At 37.3% G+C, this 19,651-nt stretch overlaps 1 protein-coding gene and 1 pseudogene across 2 annotated transcripts in view; both read left to right on the top strand.

The window, feature by feature from the left end:
• PPM1E (protein phosphatase, Mg2+/Mn2+ dependent 1E) overlaps window positions 1-19,651 on the top strand; it is a 183,796-nt gene that overhangs the window by 88,987 nt on the left and 75,158 nt on the right. The gene's annotated exons all lie outside the window — the stretch shown is intronic.
• On the top strand, window positions 2,788-3,665 carry LOC117795675 (annotated as a pseudogene).

The raw sequence follows: 19,651 nt of genomic DNA, 5'->3' as shown, positions 1-19,651 counted from the left end.
CTTAGCTGATTATAAACATAAAAATAGAAGGTCTGAAAGAATGCTCTGTAAATTTCTTTTAGATTAGTAAATTAACATAGCAAGATGAACTTGAGAAACAATATTTTTCACCAAGTAGCTCAGTAACTACATAACATATGGGTTAAATAACGTATGCTCTTGGGGCACCTAAGAGGCTAGTCAGTTAAGTGTCCGACTCTTGATTTCAGCTCAGGTCATGATCTCCAGGTGATGAGATTGAGCCCCACATTGGGCTCCCAGCTCAGCAGGGAGTCTGCTTGAGATTCTCTTTCTCTCCCTTTTTCTCTCTCTCTATAATAAATAAATCTTTAAAAAATAATATATGCTCTTTGTATCAATATTAATCTGTTTAATTAGCAGCAGGCAGCTTTGGAAAAAAAAAAAAAGCTGGGGAAAAGAACCTATGCAGGAAAGTAGGCTTTATTTCTGTACAGCAAAGGAAACAAGTTTTCAACCAAAACTAAAAGGTAGCCTACAGAATGGGAGAAGGTATTCACAAATGACATATCTGATAAAGAGTTAGTATCCAAAATATATAAAGAACTTATAAAACTCATTACCCAAAAAACAAATCATCCAATTAAAAAATGGGCAGAAGACATGAACACACATTTCTCCAAAGAAGACATACACATGGCCGACAGACACATGAAAAGATGTTCAACATCACTCATCATCGGGGAAATGCAAATCAAAACCACAATGAGATACCACCTCATACCTGTTAGAATGACTAAGATCAAAAACATAAACAACAAGTGTTGGCAAAGATATGATGGAATCTTGCACTCTTGTGCTGTTGGTGGGAATGTAAACTGGTGCAACCACTCTGGAAAACAGTATGGAGGTTCCTCAAAAAGTTAAAAATAGAATTGCCATATGACCCAGTAATTGCACTACTGGCTATTTACCCCAAAATACAAAAACACTAATTCAAAGGGATATATGCACCCCTATGTTTATAGCAGCATTATTTACAACAGCCAAATTATGGAAGCAGCCCAAATGTCCACTGATAAATGAATTGATAAGATATGGCGTGTGTGTGTGTGTATGTGTATACACACATATGTATAATGGAATATTGTTTAGCCATAAAAAGAATGAAATCTTGCCATTTGCAATGACATGGATGGAGCTAGAGTATAATGCTAAGTGAAGTCACTCAGTCTGAGAAAGACAAATACCATATGATTTCACTCATGTGGAATTTAAGAAAGCAAACAAAGGGGGGAAAGGCAAACCAAGAAAATGACAACTATAGAGAACAAACTGATGGTTACTAGAATGGAGGTGAGTGGGGGATGGGTGAAATAGGTGATGGGGATTAAAGAATACATACATCGTGATGAGCACTGGGTGATATATGAAATTGTTGAATAACTATATTGTATACCTGAAACTAATATTAACACTGTATGTTAACTGTACTGGAATTAAAATTAAAAAAGGAAAGTAAGCTTTAAGGTGACCAAGTAGCTCAATAACTTAGTAGCAATATCTCAATAACTAAATACACATTGAGAAATGTGTGAAAAAGTGAGTCAGAGGGTTTTCCTTTCTTGCTCTTGGCTGAACTTGTTACATCTCACAAATTTACTTTGGTCCTTCTTCTCTCTGTTCTAATAGAAGCAATACTTTTTCATTGTTTCAAAATGAACAGGTACTGGGGCGCCTGGGTGGCTCAGTCATTAAGCGTCTGCCTTCAGCTCAGGGCGTGATCCCGCTGTTCTGGGATCGAGCCCCACATCGGGCTCCTCTGCTGGGAGCTTGCTTCTTCCTCTCCCACTCCCCCTGCTTGTGTTCCCTCTCTCACTGGCTCTCTCTCTCCGTCAAATAAATAAATAAATAAAATCTTTTCAAAAAATGAACAGGTACTATATATACTATACTTGTTAATCACAGTGTTTCAGGTATTGCCATTTTGAGGTCATGCGGAAGAACAAAGTTCATTTTGCTAAAATTATTATCAATTCTCTAAATATAAGTTGTCTTACAAAAACCAAAAACAAAAGCTTACATCCTAGAACATAATTTTATAGAATCCTGTGCATCTTGTTTTAAACACTCCTGTGATTTTCATGGACAATCACAGTTCACTGAACAAAGAACTATATTTAGGGGCGCCTGGGTGGCACAGCGGTTGGGCGTCTGCCTTCGGCTCAGGGCGTGATCCCGGTGTTACGGGATCCAGCCCCACATCAGGCTCCTCCGCTATGAGCCTGCATCTTCCTCTCCCACTCCCCCTGCTTGTGTTCCCTCTCTCGCTGGCTGTCTCTATCTCTGTCGAATAAATAAATAAAATCTTAAAAAAAAAAAAGAACTATATTTAGTACCTTATTTGGAAGGGACTGTAATTAAGTCTGTTTTAGTTCTAATCATTGCTAACCCCATGGATAGTACAAGGAAGAGGGAAAATGCAGCTCATCAAAAAAGAGAACCCATGAGATAGGATATGGCTAGTTTGAATCCTAATGAAAAATTCCAAGGGTGTCAGCACATCTGCACTGTCATTAATGAGAGCTGTTGTACAAAGACCTTATCTAAAGAGAGGGACTCTATGGAGTACCCATGACTTTACATCTCTTCAAAGAAAAAAAGAGTTTATGTTTTTCAGCTGTTGAGATGTTATTATACCTCGTTCAACTGCATAATGAATGCCATAGTTTGTGATTTAAATGTATTATGCCCTTTCCTCAATACCCAGAGAGGAGTCCATGTAGCATTTTCTGGGTTCCATACATGAATTAAAGGGAAACTTTCACAATGCTCGGAGCTCTTGATGTCCTGTAGGTGAAGGAGAACGTCCTCAAATTCCTTGCAGCAGGACCCCACTTAGGTGGCACAAACCTCAGTTTCCAAATGGAGCAGTACATCTGCAAAAGGAAAATGGATGGCATCTACATCACAAATCTGAAGAGAACCTGGGAGAAGCTTCTGCTGGCAAGTCATGCCATTGTTGCTGTTGAAAAGCTGGCTGATGTCAGTGTCCTGTCATTCTGGAATACTGGCTGGCAAGCTGTGCTGAAGTTTGCTACTGCCACTGGAGCCACTGCTATTGCTGGCCACTTCACTTCTGGAACCTCCACTAATCAGATACAGGCAGCTTTCTGGGAGCCATGACTTCTGGTGGTTACTGATCCCAAGGCTGACCACCAGCCACCACAAAAATGCCTTTTGTTAATGTGCCTACCATTGCTCTATGTAAGACTCTCCACTGTGCTATGTGGACATTGCCATCCCTTACAACAAAGAGCTCACACAGTGGGTCTGGTGTGGTAGATGCTGGCCTGGGAAGTTCTATGTATGCATGGCACTGTCTCCCGTGAACACCCATGGGAGGTCTTGCTTGATCTGTATTTCTCCAGAGATCTGAAGAGATTGAAAAGCAAGAGTAGGCTGCTGCTGAAAAGGCTGTGATCAAGGAGGAATTTCAGGGTGAACAGATTGCTCCCAGACTTGGAAGCAGTTGACTGCTCTCAACCTGATGTCACAGATGGGCCTGAAGTTGTAGAGGTGCCCTCTCTGCCTTCACAGAAGTTCCCTATTGAAGACTGGAGTCCTGAGACTGCCACTGAAGAATAATCTGCAGCTACCACTGTCAGGCCATTGAATGGGTAAGAACAACCACCGAGTGGTCTTAAGCTGTTCTTCCACAGACTCTTAAACAAAATGGAAATAAGGTTGATGGAAAATAGCAGTTTTTAAAAGTTGGGAAAATGTATTATGAACGTGAGGTTTTTTTTGTTTCAAAGATTTTGTTTTTGCCTTTTTTATGCTATTCATTTAATAGTAGGTATATTTGTAGTTTGTAGCATGTTCTGTAAGATTTCATCTCTAAGAACACGGGGTGTCTTGTTGGCTCAGTCAGTAAAGCATGAGACTTGATCTCAAGGTTGTGCATTCAAGCCCCACGTTAGGCATGGAAACTACTTTAAAAAAAAAAAGATTTCATCTCCAAAAACAAAAATTTTATATTTATGTACAGAAATAAAATTTGTATAAGATAAAATTTCTACAGTCTTGACTAATTTTTGAAGGGATGTTATTCTTATTATCCTTAACTTTTTAATTGAATTTTAGAGCATTTTTCTTGTGTTTATAGACAAAGACTATGGTCTTAATTTTATCAGAAAATTAGGAAACATTTTTCTATATTTAATTGCCATGTTGCTTTCAGTTTTTGGCTTTCCTGCAGATAACCAAAATGTCAGTCAGTAGGGAATTCTGTAATCTGAGAGTGATATTTTGAAATCTGCTATAATGATATATTGATATATTTTTTGATCTTTTCACAGAAAATTGTGAAATACTGGTAAGCTAAAAATATTTATTCATGGGTAGGCTACTTGTTATTTCTAGTCTTCTTCCTGAAATGTAAAGAATTAAAATTTAAACTTTTATTTATGGAATAAGTCAGAAACTGATACCTAATCAAAAGACTGAAGATAATTAAGACATTATAATGATTGAGCAAGCTGAAGAAGAGATTGTAAAATTATTAGATGTTTTGACAAAGTGGTTGGTTAATTATATTTCCTAAATGAAATTTGTGCACATTGAATTAAATGACTACTTAATATTTCTAAAATCTATGGTATTTGAATTTAAGATATTTTAAATAGATACAGTATGTTTGGTTTTTTAAATTTGACAATATAGTAAAAATTGTATAACCAACCCAAGTAGCCTTGCACATCATTGGGGAATGTGAAGTTTCTTTTCCTTTTTTCTTTTTTTTAAAGGTTTTATGTATTTTATTTTTTATTTTTAAAATTCATTTAAACTTAATTAACATATAGTGTATTATTATTTTCAGAGGTAGAGTTCAGTGATTCATCAGTCTTATACAACACCCAGTGCTCATTATATCAGGTGCCCTCCTTAATACCCATCACCCAGTTACTCCATCCCCCCACCCCCTTCCCCTCTGGTATTTATTTATTTGAGAGAGAGAGGGGAGGGAAGGCATGGGGGGGAAGGAAAGGGAAAAGAATCTCAAGCAGACTACATGCGGACCCCTAATGCAGGGCTCAATCCCATGACCCTGAGATCATGACCTGTGCCGAAAGCAAGAGTTGATCGCTAAACTAAGCTACCCAGGTGCCCTACTTTTTTCTCATTGTTAATGAAAAGGATGAGATTTTCCTAAAGGAAAAGAAAAATGGAAAATCAAGGTATTGTTTTTAAATTCTCTTGTTTAATTTCTGTTTTTCAAAGAATAAATAGCTGGCTCACATGTACATTTCTAAATTTATCACTTCCCCACCAAAGAGATAAATACATCTTCAGAGTGATTTATAGACTGCTGGGAGTTCTCTGGTCTACATTATAGAAAACCTCAATTTTTGAACAAATCATATCTTAAGAGTTTGTTTTGAAATTTATTTTAGGATTTTAAAAAAGATTTTATTTATTTATATGTCTCAGAGAGAGAGAGAGAGAGAGAAATAGAGAGTGAGCACAAGCAAGGGGAGCAGCAGGCAAGAGGGAGAAGCAGTCTCCCTGCTGAGCAAGGAGCCTGATGGGGGACTCGATCCCAGGACCTACGGATGATGACCTGAGCCAAAGGCAGACGCTTAACTGAGTGAGCCACTGAGGCATCCCTATTTTAGGATTTTTAATGCATTTTTTTCCCCTAGAAAGTGTTGTAAATGGTAGCACTTCTGGATACAGTGAAAAGAACTTTAGAAACTCATTTTTTCTAATTTTTTGTCAAAACTCCCAATTTTCTTTTGCTAACACAGTTTTATTCTTAGGGATAACAGTTCACAAACAAAAAAATGGAGGGAGATTTTGTTTTTAGTAGTTAGGTGATAGTGGAAAGATTATGATAAATAGAACCATAACAAATAAAAGAGTTTGATATGTGAATTATATCTCAGTGAGGCTGTTATCAATAACCTCTACACTCAATGTGGGGCTCGAACTCATGACTCTGTGGTCCAGACTCATGTACTCTACTGGCTGAGCCAGCCAGGTGTCCCTGTGAAGCTGTTATCAAAAAAGTAAAATAAGAAATAAAAGTTTGAAAGGGAGAATCACTTCTTGTGGCCAAACTTCCAAGTAAGGAAGGAGTGACTTTAGATTACTTAGTTGTTTGTATTTGTTATGATAAAAATGCCAAGCAAACATCAATTTACTAAAATTCAGTAAAAGACCTTAATCTGTTACCTAGGGAAAAGAGACACAAATGGCCAAGTACAGAATAGGTAATTATTTGGAAACTAAGACTATATCATGAGTTTAGAGATCAGTTTAGAGAGTCATAAATATAGCTTAGAAAATATGAAAACTGACTTTTGCTGTTCAAATTTGGGGAACAAAGTAACAGATGATATTTAATTCATTTCTTCTTTTAGTAATTCAGTTGAATATTGTTACTAGATAAAGAAATGGTAACATGAAACTAATGAGTTATGCAAAAAAGGTGCCAACATATAATGATTTTATTTTCTCAATCTTTCAACATATTTTTCTCTTTTTTCCTTCAAGACTCTTGTTAGAGGTGACAGCAGAATGTTCTTGTAATAATCCAGACTGTGGAATTTGGCAGCTAGGTGCTAAAATGCCTTTAGATTACTTAACTTTACTCTTTGTATAAATATAATTTTTAGTGGGATATCTTAAATTAAGTATTCTAATTATGTTGCAAAATGTGCATTCAAGGATTTGCTCACAGAATTACAAACACACTTCGAAAACATTTTTTTAAAGATTTTATTTATTTATTTTTAGTGGCTGGGTAGCAAGTTGGGGAGGGGCAGAGGGAGAGGGAGAGAGAGCATCTCAAACAGACTCCCCACTGGATGCAGAGCCCCATCCCACAACCCTGAGATCATGACCTGAGCAGAATCTGACGCTTAACTAACTGAGCCACCCAGGTGCTCCCACATTTTGAACATATTTTAAATGTACTTATTATTTTTAATATCTTTAAAAAAATACTACTTGTAATGCTTTGCTGTTACCTCTGATTTTTTACTATGATGTTAAAATCCCAAATTAGGAAAATTATTTAGGAAAACAAGGTTAGGTACTGAAATAAATTAACTTTTTAAAGATTTTATTAATTTATTTGAGAGAGAGTGAGCAAGCACGAGCAGGGGGAAGGGGCAGAGGGAGAGGGAGAAACAGATTCCCCGCTGAGCAGGGAGCCCAATGTGGGGCTCACTTCCAGGACCCTGGGATCATGACCTGAGTAAAAGGCAGATGCTTAACTGACTGAGCCACCCAGGTGTCCTGAAATAAATTAATGTTTTAAAAGATTTGGGCTTCAGCTTTATCCCTACACACATTTTCTGTACTCTTGGACTTAAATGGAAGGTTAGTGTTTTCTTAGTTAACAGGAGCAGGAATATGAAGGTTCCTGCAGAATTTTAGACCAAAGTGTAAACATCAGAACTTTACCAGAATATAGAGCAGTGAGAGTCTATGATAATCTTTTTTTTTTTAAGATTTTTAATATATCTATTAGAGCGTGTGCTTGCATGAGCAGGGGCAGGGGCAGAGGGAGAGAGAAAAGCAGACTCCCCACAGAGCAGGGAGGCCCAGGTGGCCCATTAGGAAAGAATCTGGTGGTATCTCCTGAGCATGTAATCTTTTGTCTAGAATCAGACTTCTTAAGGATGTAATTGTAGAGAGAAAATTTCTCTACTGATTCTGTTGTGAAAGAGTTGTCTTTTTTTTTTTAAATTGGTGATAGTCTACTGTTTTTGGCTCTTAAAAAATATATATGTAATATATAAAAGTATATGTATTTCACTTTCTGTAGATTTTATTGTCAAGTGCTTTGGAGGTGACTTTAATGTACTCAGCAAGTAGAATGTTACACAGCAAGTAAAATCATTATAATTGAGTCTTGTTTTGTTTTTGAGATTCTAGTTAAGGAAAATATTCCTCATCTACTAAGTATTATACCAGTCCTTTTTTATTTTCCTTTCACTTCTTCCCCTTCTTTTCTCTCTTTAAAAAATTACACAAATGGGGGCTCAGTTGATGAAGCATGTGACTCTTGATCTCAGGGTTGTGAATTTGGAGTACCACACTGGGTGTAGAGATTGCCTAAAAATAAAATAAAATAAAATTACACAAACGTAATATATGAAGACATTTTCATTGTAAAAAATTTTTTAATGGAAATATATACAATAAGAAACAAAATGTTCCCTTTCCTTTTTCTTCCCAACTCACTCCCCTGTCTAGAAATTACCATTTTGATATTTTTCATTCCACATCTTTTTTTTTTAAATATTTACTGTTTTAGATATGGAGGATTTTAAGTTTATATTTTGAAGTAATTTCTACACCCACCAATGTGGAGTTCAAACCCCACAACCCTGAGATCAAGAGTTACAAGCTGTACTGACTGGGCCAGCCAGGTGCCCTAAATCCTGTTTTATGTACAGAAGCATATGGTGTGTGTTTTCCCCCCCTTTTTATGTAAATGGGGTCATACTGACTGGGTTTTCAGCAGCTTTACATTATTTTTCAATAATGATTCATTATGGAGATCTTTCCAGAATACTAGTACCATAATCACTTCATAGTTTTCCATAGAGGTTTGTTTATTTAACCATACTAATTGATTGGACATACAGGGTTTTTCATTGTCAACAAAATTTTCAGATTTTTATTTTTGTCTATTTTCTTTCTCTTCTCTCAGCTACAGTTGAGAATTTCTTCAACTTTACCTTCCTCTTAGATTTTAATTTTTGCTATTACATTTTTAATTTATAAAAGTTCTTTTTTTGTATTCATTTCTTTTTTATTATTGAGATATAATTGACATATGACATTATATTAAGAAACAAAACAGGTGAACATATGGGAAGGGGGTAAAAAGAGAGAGGAAAGCAAACCATAAGAAACTCTTAACAATAGAGAACAAACTTAGCTTTGATGGAGGGAGGTGGGCAAGGGATGAGCTAAATGGGTGATGGGTATTAAGGAGGGCACTTGTTATGATGAGCGCTGGGAGTTATATGTAAGTGACAAATCATTAAATTCTCCTGAAACCAATATTACACTATATGTTAATTAGCTGGAATTTAAATAAAATTTTGAAAAAGAAAAAAGAGACCCTATTATATTAATTTCAGGTGTACAACATAATAATTTGATATTTGTATGTTTTGCAAAATGATCGCCACAATAAATCTAGTTAACATCCATCACCATACATAGTTAAAAATTTCTTTTCTTGTGATGAGAACTTTTAAGATTTACTCTCCTGGTACGTTTTAAAAATACAATACGGTATTATTAACTATAGTCACCATACTGCTCATTATATCCTCACAACTTGTTTTATAAGTAGGTATACTTATAAATAACCAGAGATATTTTGTGCATGGCAGTAAAACTAACCTAGTGTGTACTACGGGCTTTGATTCAGGCTGTTGCTAAGGAAATTGTCAATGCTGCATTGCAACCACTAGACTTTTCATTTCTATGACAGACAGAAATTAAGAGATCTTTTCATGCAAAATGTGTGAGAACCTTTTGACCATCTTCATTCATTATGTTCACCCCCTGCCAGTCTGTTCTCTGTATCTTTGAGTTCGGATTTTTTGGGGGGTGCAGGGGTAGTTTGATACCACACATAAGTGAGATTATATGGTATTTGTCTTTCTCTAACTTATGTCACTTAGCATAATGCCCTGAAGGTCCATCTGTGTTGTTGCAAATGGAAAGACTTCCTTTTTTTGGGAGGGGTTTGAATATGTACATACACATGTGTGGGTGTATTACATCTTCTTTATCCATTGATCCATCAGTGGATACTTAGGTTACTTTGGTGTCTTGGCTGTTGTAAGTAATGCTGCAGTGTATGTAGGGTGCATGTATCTTTTTTGAGTTAGTATTTTTGTTTCGTTTGGATAAATACCCAGAAGTGCAATCGCTGGATCATATGGTAGTTCTATTTTTAATATTTTGGGGAACCTCCACACTATTTTCTGTAGTGGTTGCACCAATTTCCATTAACACCAATAGCGTACAAATGTTCCCTTTTCTCGACATCCTTGTGAATACTTGTTATTTCTTGTCTTTTTAATAATAGCTGTCTGACAGTTGTGAGGTTATATCTCATTGTGGTTTTAATTTGCATTTCCCTGATGATTAGTGATGTTGAGCACCTTTTCATTCACCTATTTGACATCTGTATGTCTTCTGCAGAAAAATATCTATTCAGAATCTCCTCTTATTTTTAAAATCAGATTTTTTTAAATTTTTATTTTTTGGCTGTTGAGTTGTTTAAGTTCTTTATATATTTTGGATATTGACCCCTTATCAGATATATGATTTGCAGATATTTTCTCCTGTTCAGTAGGTTGGCTTTTCATTTTGTTGATGGTTTCCCTTATAGTGCAGAAGCTTTTTAGTTTGATGTAGTCCTACTTGTTTATTTTTGCTTTTGTTACCTTTGTTTTTTTTTTTTTTTAAAGATTTTATTTATTTATTTGACAGAGATAGCGACAGCCAGCGAGAGAGGGAACACAAGCAGGGGGAGTGGGAGAGGAAGAAGCAGGCTCACGGCAGAGGAGCCTGATGTGGGGCTTCGATCCCATAACGCCGGGATCATGCCCTGAGCCGAAGGCAGACGCTTAACCGCTGTGCCACCCAGGCGCCCCTTGTTACCTTTGTTTTTGGTGTCAAGTCCAAAAAATTATCCCTGAGACTGATGTCAAGGAGCTTACTGCCTATGTTTTCTTCTAGGAATTTTATGATTTCAGGTCTTACATTCAAATCTTTAATTCATTTTGAGTTAATTTTTATGTATGGTGTAAGATGGTGTCCAGTTTCATTCTTTTGCATGTGGCTGTCCAGTTGTCCCAACACCATCATTGAAGAGTCAATTCTTCTTCCATTGTATATTCTTGCCTTCTTTGTTACAGATTAATTGGCCATATATGTGTGGGCTTATTTCTGGGCTTTCTATCCAGTTTTATTGATATATGTGTCTGTTTTTATGTCAGTACCTACTGTTTTGATTACTATTGTATTGTTATAGCTTGAAATCAGAGCCCATAATGCCTCCAGCTTTGTTGTTCTTTATCAAGCTTGCTTTGGCTGTTTGGCTCTTTTGCGGTACCATACAAATGTTGTAATCATTGTTTCTGTGAAAAATACCATTGGAATTTGATAAGGATTGCATTGAATCTGTAGATTGCATCTGTAGACTGAATCTGTATAGATTCTGTATAGATTCTGTATAGATTCTGTATAGATTCTGTATAGATTCTGTATAGAATCTGTAGATTGCTTTGGATGGTATGGACATTTTAACAATATTAATCCAGTCCATGAGGGTGGAAATCTTTCCACTTATTTGTGTTTTCTTTCATCAGTGTCTTACAGTTTTTAGTGTACAGGTTTTTCACCTCCTTGGTTAAATTTATTTCTGGGTATTTTATTCTTTTTGATACAATTGTAAAAGACATCTAAAAAAATTTCTCTGATAGTTCATTGTTAGTATGTAAAAATCAACAGATTTTTGTGTATTGATTTTGTATCATTTTTTTAAAAAGATTTTATTTATTTATTTGACAGAGACAGTAAGAGAGGGAACACAAGCAAGGGGAGTGGGAGAGGGAGAAGCAGGCTTCCCGCCAAGCAGGGAGCCGGATGCGGGGCTCAATCGCAGGATCCTGGGATCATGACCTGAGCTGAAGACAGACGCTTAATGGCTGAGCCATCCAGGTGCCCCTTGATTTTGTATCTTGCAACTGTACTGAATTCATTATTAGGTCTAACAGTTTTTTAATGGAATCTTTAGGGTTTCCTACATAAAATATCATGTGATCTCCAAACAAATAATTTTATTTTTTTTAAAATTGGGTACTTTTTATTTCTTTTCTTTTTTGCTTGACTGCTCTGACTCAAACTCAGTATCACATTGTATAAGAATTAGGGCGCCTGACTGGCTCAGTAGGTGGAGCGTGCAACTTTTGATTTTGGGGTTGTGGGTTTGAACCCCACGTTGTGTGTAGAAATTACTTAGAAAAAAATCCTTAAAAAAAAATGGTGAGGAGACTGAGGCCTGGAAAGAATTAGTGAGTTGCTTAAGTTAACACAACAGGGCCAGGATTCTAAATGAGGTTGCTTGACCCCGAGTCCCATGGTGTTTCTACTTCTGCATGCTACTTAAAGGTCCCTTATAAGGAGTGCAAAGCCCTTTGTGTAAATGACCTCTCCCATGTCAGGTAGGAAGACAGTGCATTTTGTCAGCCTTTATACCATATTGTGCATAGTGCTTTTGCCCACTTTATGTTATTAGAGCCTGTAAGTAGCCCCTCATTTGTGAAAGCTGGCATGCTTTTCTTCCTGATCTTAATAGAGAAGTTTTTACTAGTCTTTCACTGCTGAGTATAATGTTAATCATGGGCTTGTCATATATGGCCTTTATTATGTTTAGTATGTCCCTTCTATCCCACTTTATTGATAGTTTTTATCATAAATGGATATTGAATTTTGTCAAATGCTTTTACTGCATCTATTGAGATGATCGTATGATTTTTATCCTTTAATTTGTAAATATGGTGTATCACACTGATTCATTTGCAAATGTTGAACCATCCCTCCATCCCAGGAATAAATCCCACTTGATCATGGTGTATGAGTCTTTTAATGTGTTGTTGAATTCAGTTTGCTAATATTTTATTGAGGATTTTTACGTCTATGTTCATTAGAGATATTGGTCTGTAGTTTTCTTGTGGTGTTCCTTATCTGGTTTTGGTATCAGGATAATGCTGACCTTGTAAAATGAGTTTGGAAGTGTTCCTTCCTCTTTTTGTTTCGTTTAAAGTTTTATTTAAGTATCTCTTAATATTTTTTCTTAAAGTTACCTTTGCATGATTCCTTTCTACCAGACCGCTTTGTATTCTTTTGTTGCTTTTGGTTTCTATCTTCCACATACAGGCTTCTTTTTGGTATCTGATCGTTTTAGCTTTCTGTGGCTAAAAGCTGACTGGGAAGCCTAAGCACGCAAATAGGACTTGTCAAATTTGAGTTTTATTGTAGGATAATTTGGTTGGGCCATTTGTTAGGGTAACATTTGGATTAATCAAAGAAGAGCTTTCTAATCTCCTGTCTGGTTCAACAGAATGTGGAAAGAGGCCTGCTTTATATATATATACATATATATATATATATAGAGAGAGAGAGAGAGAGAGAGTGTACACTCACACGCTAGCACACACGCACGCATGTCGGGGGGGTGGCAGAGGGAGAGAGAGAATCTCCAGCAGACTGCATGCTCATCAATCACATGACCCTGAGATCATGACCTGAACTGAAGTCAAGAGTCAGACGCTTAACCCACTGAGCCACGCAGGCCCCCAAGGCCTGCTAATCTTTGAATTCAGCATTCACTTATGCATAAAATCACTTAATCCCCTTGTTTTTTGCTATAGTCCTTATGCCCTCAGTAGTGCCTGGTGTCTCCTAATCAAGAGACCCCTGTTTTACCCTCTCTAGGGAATAAGCTGTAGACTTATGCCAGAATTGGGAAGTTAGGGAAAGGTAGCCACCTCAGGATGTGGAATGGAGGGAGGGGATCGAAGGATCCACCAGCTTCTTAAACAGCTTTCACCCAGTTTTCTTATTTTATCCATCTCATTTGCCACTCACCCCCAGTTCTACAAGTACCTAGTGTTGCCAGTTTTTGTTCATTTAGAGAATTCTTTCGTATATATTAGGTTTGTTCTCAGCTTTCCTCACTGTCAGTTTAGAACTTGTCTTTCTCTGTCCTGCTAAGTCACTTGCCATTCCATCATCTACTTTGGTTGCTTTTTTTCTTCCTCTCTTTTGATTATGTACTTTTAAAAATTCCTTTTGCAGTTGTTTTAGTGGGGTTTCTGGAGGGAACAGATTGAATGTGTTCAATCTGACCTCTGAACCTGGAAGTCCCATATTATTTCTTCAACAGAGAGGCAGCTGTGTGCAGTTGTTAAGAGTATGAGTTATGGCACCAGACTACTTGGGTTTGAACTCTGGATCTGCCACTTACTAGTTTTAGAGTGGCCTCTACATTCCTGATTTTCCTCATCTTTAAAACGGGGATAATAATAATACTTACGTCATACAGTGACCAAAGAATTAATTAATTAAAATTATTTAAAGCACTTAGAGCAATGCCTATCACATATAGTATGCCCTTAAAAAGTATTTGCTGTTACTATTTTCTTTCTTTTTCCTGGTCTCTTTTCCTGCAACTATTATTGGTCAAAAGTTAATCTCACTAGACTGATACTAGAACTATCTTATCTCTTCTTTCATATTTTCCATTTCATGTGTAATTCTACTTTCCTGGGGATTTTTGTAACCTCAGTTTAAGGCCTTTTTCAGCAATCATTTTAAATACCAAATAGCTTTTTTAATATCTGCTTTTAATCTTTCATGATTTCCTCACATGTCGATGACCCTTGGTGGTTTGTATATATTTTAAACTGATTAAAAGCTCTTTGGAAATAAGAAGGCTTATTTTAGGTAAGGCTTGCTTTTGAATGTTAGGACAGAGACATAGTCATGTGTCACTTTGAGGAGAACTTCTCTCTGGGATTGTTCATTTTCTCCAGAAAAGACCTTTCTAGTTTTTTCCTGGGCACTTAAATGCAAATGTCCTGAGATGGTGTTGGGACTAGGGGTGGGGTGGGGTAGAGAAATGGTTGGAGGAATTAGAATCCTATCATTTGGTATTTCAATAAATGCCTTTCTTTTCAGTTCATATCACCTCTACTCTCTATGCTGCCTCGTGTCTCCAAGTCTAGAATATTTGTTTTCAATGTCTCTAGAGGATAAATTTCCATTCTCCCACCAGGGCTGGAGTGTGTGCACTTAGCTGCTGGCAGTCTGTGTGTAGGACCAGGATAGGGAATCAACAGTTCACATACACAGAGTTTCATCCTATCTTTTCACTTTGTGCTTCCCCTCCACCCACTTGGTACTTCCAAAGTGTGGGCCTTTCCCAGGTTCTTGGTGGGGTGAATTGGCTTTTCTCATCAGTATCCCCCTGAGGTTACAGCATCTTTCACCCTGATAAATCAGGTACCACTCCTCTATTTGCTCTCCCTTTTCCAGAAATGTATTAAAATATTTTATCCATTGTTGCCTTCTGTTTGTTTCCTTGTGGATTTAAACCTTTGGATTTATTTTGCTGTCTTTTTATAAGGGGAGAAGTAAATGCATTCGCCTAATCTGCATTTTTTTTTAACCAGAAATCATCAGATGAATGTTATTTTAAAAATATTTTATAATTGCTTTTAGTTGTGTTAGAGGTTGCCTCTAACACACCTCGGGGGGAAAAAAGAACAGCTTTCTTTAAATCTAGAGCCTGGCTGCTATAGACTATACTCTCTTTATAAGCAAGTAGTAGTGAACCAACTCGGGTTATAGGATCCAGTGGAAAGAGTTTGAGTTCCCACAGCCAGGGCAGGTTTCTCTACCTACAAATAATTCACTGGTGTTTGACTTTTCCATTTCTGTTAGGAATAGATTTTACAATTCTATTTCCTTTTCTTCCCCTTTTCCTCTTACCAGCTCTAATTACTGGCATCCATTGAGGACTCTTTTCTGACACATAAGAAAGATAGAGTCTAACCTGGGCACACTCTAAATAGTATGTGGCATATCCATATAATGGAGTATTTTTCAATAAAAAAGAAAGTGATATGTTTGTACAATGGAATTCTATTCAGTGATAAAAAGGAACAAACTATTCATACATGCTTCAACATGGAACATCTTCAGAAACATTATACCAAGTGAAAGAAGCTGATGCAAAAGGTTATGTAGTTGTGATTCTCTTTATATTAAATATCCAGAAAATGCAAATCTATGGAGACAGAAAGTTAGTCATTTTCTGGGCCTGAAATGGCTGATATTGGAGAGGCTGTGCATATGTAGTAGCAAAAGGTATAGGGAGCTTTCACACTTTCCCCTTAGTTGTTGTTGTTTGTTTTTTGTTCAGTTGGTTTTTCTATTTATTTGAGAGAGAGAGAGAGAGAGAGAGAGCGAGAGAGCACAAGCTGGGGGAGGGAGAGAGGGAGAGGGAGAAGCAGGCTTCCCCCACTGAGCAGGGAGCCTGACACGGGTCTCGATCCCAGGACCCTGGGTTCACGACCTAAGCTGAAGGCAGACACTTAACTGACTGAGCCACCCAGGTACCCCCTTTCTACTCAGTTTTGCTGTGAACCTAAAACTGCTCAAAAAATTGTCTATTAAAAATGTAAATTTACAAGGTCTTAAAAGAGGAATTACACTTTAAATTATAAAAATATAACCACCATATATAAAGCTTTGTATCCTAGCTAGCAAAAATTTTTTTTTGTTCAATATAATTAAAATACAGTGTTATATTAGTTTCAAATGTACCATATAATGATTTAACAACTCTAGGGGTGCCGGGGTGGCTCAGTCGGTTAAGGGTCCACCTTCAGCTCAGGTGGATGATCTCCAGGTCCTGGGATCGAGCCCCACAGCCCTGCTCAGTGAAGAGTCTGCTTGTCCCTCTCCCTCTGCCCTTCCCCCCTGCTATTGCTCGCTCTCTCTCAAATAAATAAAATCTTTAAAAAAACCCACAACCCCACAGCTCTCTATGTTTCTCAGTGGTCATCGAGATAAGTATACTGTTTCACCCACCCTCCCATCCGCCTCCCTTTGGCAACCACCAGTTTGGGGTTTTTTGGGTCTCTTTTTGCTTTGTTTGTTTTGTTTCTTAAATTTCACATATGAGTGAAATCATATGGTATTTGTCTTTCTCCGACTGACTTATTTCACTTAACATAATACCCTCCAGGTCCATTTGTGTTGTCACAAATAGTACAATCTCATCCTTTTTTATGGCTGTGGTAATGCTCCTGTGTGTGTGTGTGTGTGTGTGTGTGTGTGTGTGTGTGTGTGTGTATACATCTGTCTTCCTTATCCATTCCTTATCTACTTGTCTATTGATGGACACTTGGGTTGCTTCCATATCTTGGCTATTGTAAATATTGCTGCAGTAAACATAGAGGTGCATGTATCTTTTTGAATTAGTGCTTTTATTTTCTTTGGGTAAATACCCAGTAGTGGATTACTGGATCACATGGTAATTCTAGTTTTAATTTTTTGAGGAACCTCCATACTGTTTTCTACAGGGGCTGTACAAATTTGTATTCCCACCAACAGTGCACGAGGCTTCCTTTTCCTCTACATTGTTGCTAAAGCTTGTTATTTCTTGTGTTTTTTATTTTAGCCATTCTGACAGATATGAGGTGGTATCTCATTGTGGTTTTGATTTGCATTTCCCTGATGATGAGTGATGTTGAGCATCTTTTCAAGTGTCTTTGTCTATTCACGTCCTCTGCCCATTTGTTAGTTGGGTTATTACTTATTATTATTATTATTATTTTGGTGTTGAGTTGTGTAAGTTCTTTATATATTTTGGATATTAACCCTTTATTGGATATATCATTTACAAATATCTTCACTCATTCAGTAGGTTGTCTTTTCATTTTGCTGATGGTTTCCTCCACTGTGCATAAGCTTTTTATTTTGGTGTAGGCCAAATAATTTATTTTTGCTTTTGTTTCCCTTGTCTGAGGAGATACATCTAGAAAAATGTTTCTGCAGCCAATGTCAAAGAAATTATTGCCTATGCTTTCTTCTAGGAATTTTATGGTTTCAGGTCTCACATTTAGGTTTTTAATCCATTTTAGTTTATTTTTGTGTATGGTGTGAGAAAGTGGTCCAGTTTATTCTTTTGCATGTAGCTGTCCAGTTTTCTCATCACCCATTTGTTGAAGAAACTATCTTTTTCCCATTGTATATTCTTGCCTTCTTTCTCATAGAATAATTGTCCATATAAGACTGGGTTTATTTCTGCACTCTCTGTTCTGTTCCATTGATCTATGTGTCTGTTTTTGTGCCAGTGCCAAATTGGCTACCATAGTAGGTAGCAATTTTAGGTATATATTACAACATTAAATTATCAGTTTTTAGATGACCTTATAAGGGTTCAGGTTTATTGACCTTATAAGTGAGACCTTTTAAAATAATTATTTGGATTCATTTCACTCATTAATTCACCAAATGTTTATTGAGTACGTTTTCTGTGCCATGTTCTATTCTATATCCTAAGGATACAGTAGTGAACAAAAAAAAGGGCTCTACTTTCAAAGAAATTTAAGTTCTTTTTTTTTTTTTTTATTTTAGAGAGGGAGAGAGACAGGGCATGTGGGAGCAAGGGGAGAGGCACAGGGAGAGGAAGAAGGAGAGAAGCAGACTCCCTGCTGAGCATGGAGCCCAACATGGGGCCTGATCACATGACCCTGAGATCATGACCTGAGCCCAAATCAAGAATCAGATGCTTAACTGACTGAGCCACTCAGGCACCCTGGAAACTATCAGTCAGGTGGTTTGATAACTGTTGTGAAAAAAAAAAAAAAAGCAGGATAAGGGACTAGAAAATGATGAGGTAAGGATGCAAAGGGAGTTTGCTATTTTTTATGAGGTGATCAGGGAAGGCCTCTCTGATAAGATTAAATAGAAATCTGAAAGGAATTAGCCAGAGGAATTAAAAAGTGCAGAGGTGGGAGCACCTGGGTAGCTCAGTTGGTTGAGCATCTGACTCTTGATCTCAGCTCAGGTCCTGATCTTAGGGTCATGAGTTCAAGTCCCATTTGGTTCCACATGTGGAGCCTCGTTAAAAAAAAAAAGTGCATGGGGTGCCTCGGTGGTTCAGTTGTTAAGTGTCTGCCTTTGGCTCAGGGCATGATCCCAGTGGTCTGGGATCGAGCTCCGCATCAGGCTCCTCCGCTGGGAGCCTGCTTCTTCCTCTCCCACTCCCCCTGCTTGTGTTCCCTCTCTCGCTGGCTGTCTCTATCTCTGTCAAATAAATAAAATCTTAAAAAAAAAAAAAAGTGCAAAGATGGTGAGGTGAAAGAAACAGCAGAGAGATTTGTGTGACATGGAGTAAGATGAAAGAAGGAAAGTATAAGAAGACAGGGTCAGAGAGGTGGCACAGAATTAAATCAAGTAGGGTCTTATAAGCCTTGGTGAGGATTTTGTCTTTTTCCCTGAGTGAGATGGGAATGTAACAGAGGGTTATGAACAGAGGAAGAACATGGTCTGATTTACATTTTTAACAGATCGCTCTGGGTGCTATGTGGAAACTTGAGTATGTAGAAAAAAGGAGAGCAGTTAATAGGCCAATGCAATTGTCCAAGTGAGAAATAATGCTGGCTTAGACCAAGGAGGTAATCTTGGAAGCAGTAACAACTGCTCAGGTTCCAGATAGACTTCAAAGGAAGAAATAATAGGATTTGTTTATGTGGTGTATGAGAAAGAAAAAGAGTCAAGGATAAATCCAAGGTTTGTGGCTTGAGCAATTAGAAGAATGGAATTGCCATTTACTAAGATGGAGAAGGCTTGGGGAAGAACAGGCTTAACAGGAAAATCAAGAAGTTGGTTTTTGACAAATTAAGATTATGGCACTTTTGGAAGCAGAAATATTGACTATGTATGGTTGGATATAAGAACCTGAAGCTCAGGGGGCACCTGGGTGGTGCAGTCAGTTAAGTGTCCAACTTTTGGTTTTAGCTAGCTCGTGATCTCAGAGTCCTGAGATCAAGCCCCTTGTCAGGCTCAGTAC

This window comes from Ailuropoda melanoleuca, chromosome 13 (assembly GCF_002007445.2).
Source record: "Ailuropoda melanoleuca isolate Jingjing chromosome 13, ASM200744v2, whole genome shotgun sequence".
Lineage (NCBI taxonomy): Eukaryota > Metazoa > Chordata > Mammalia > Carnivora > Ursidae > Ailuropoda > Ailuropoda melanoleuca.
This window is presented reverse-complemented; position numbering and strand designations above follow the sequence as displayed.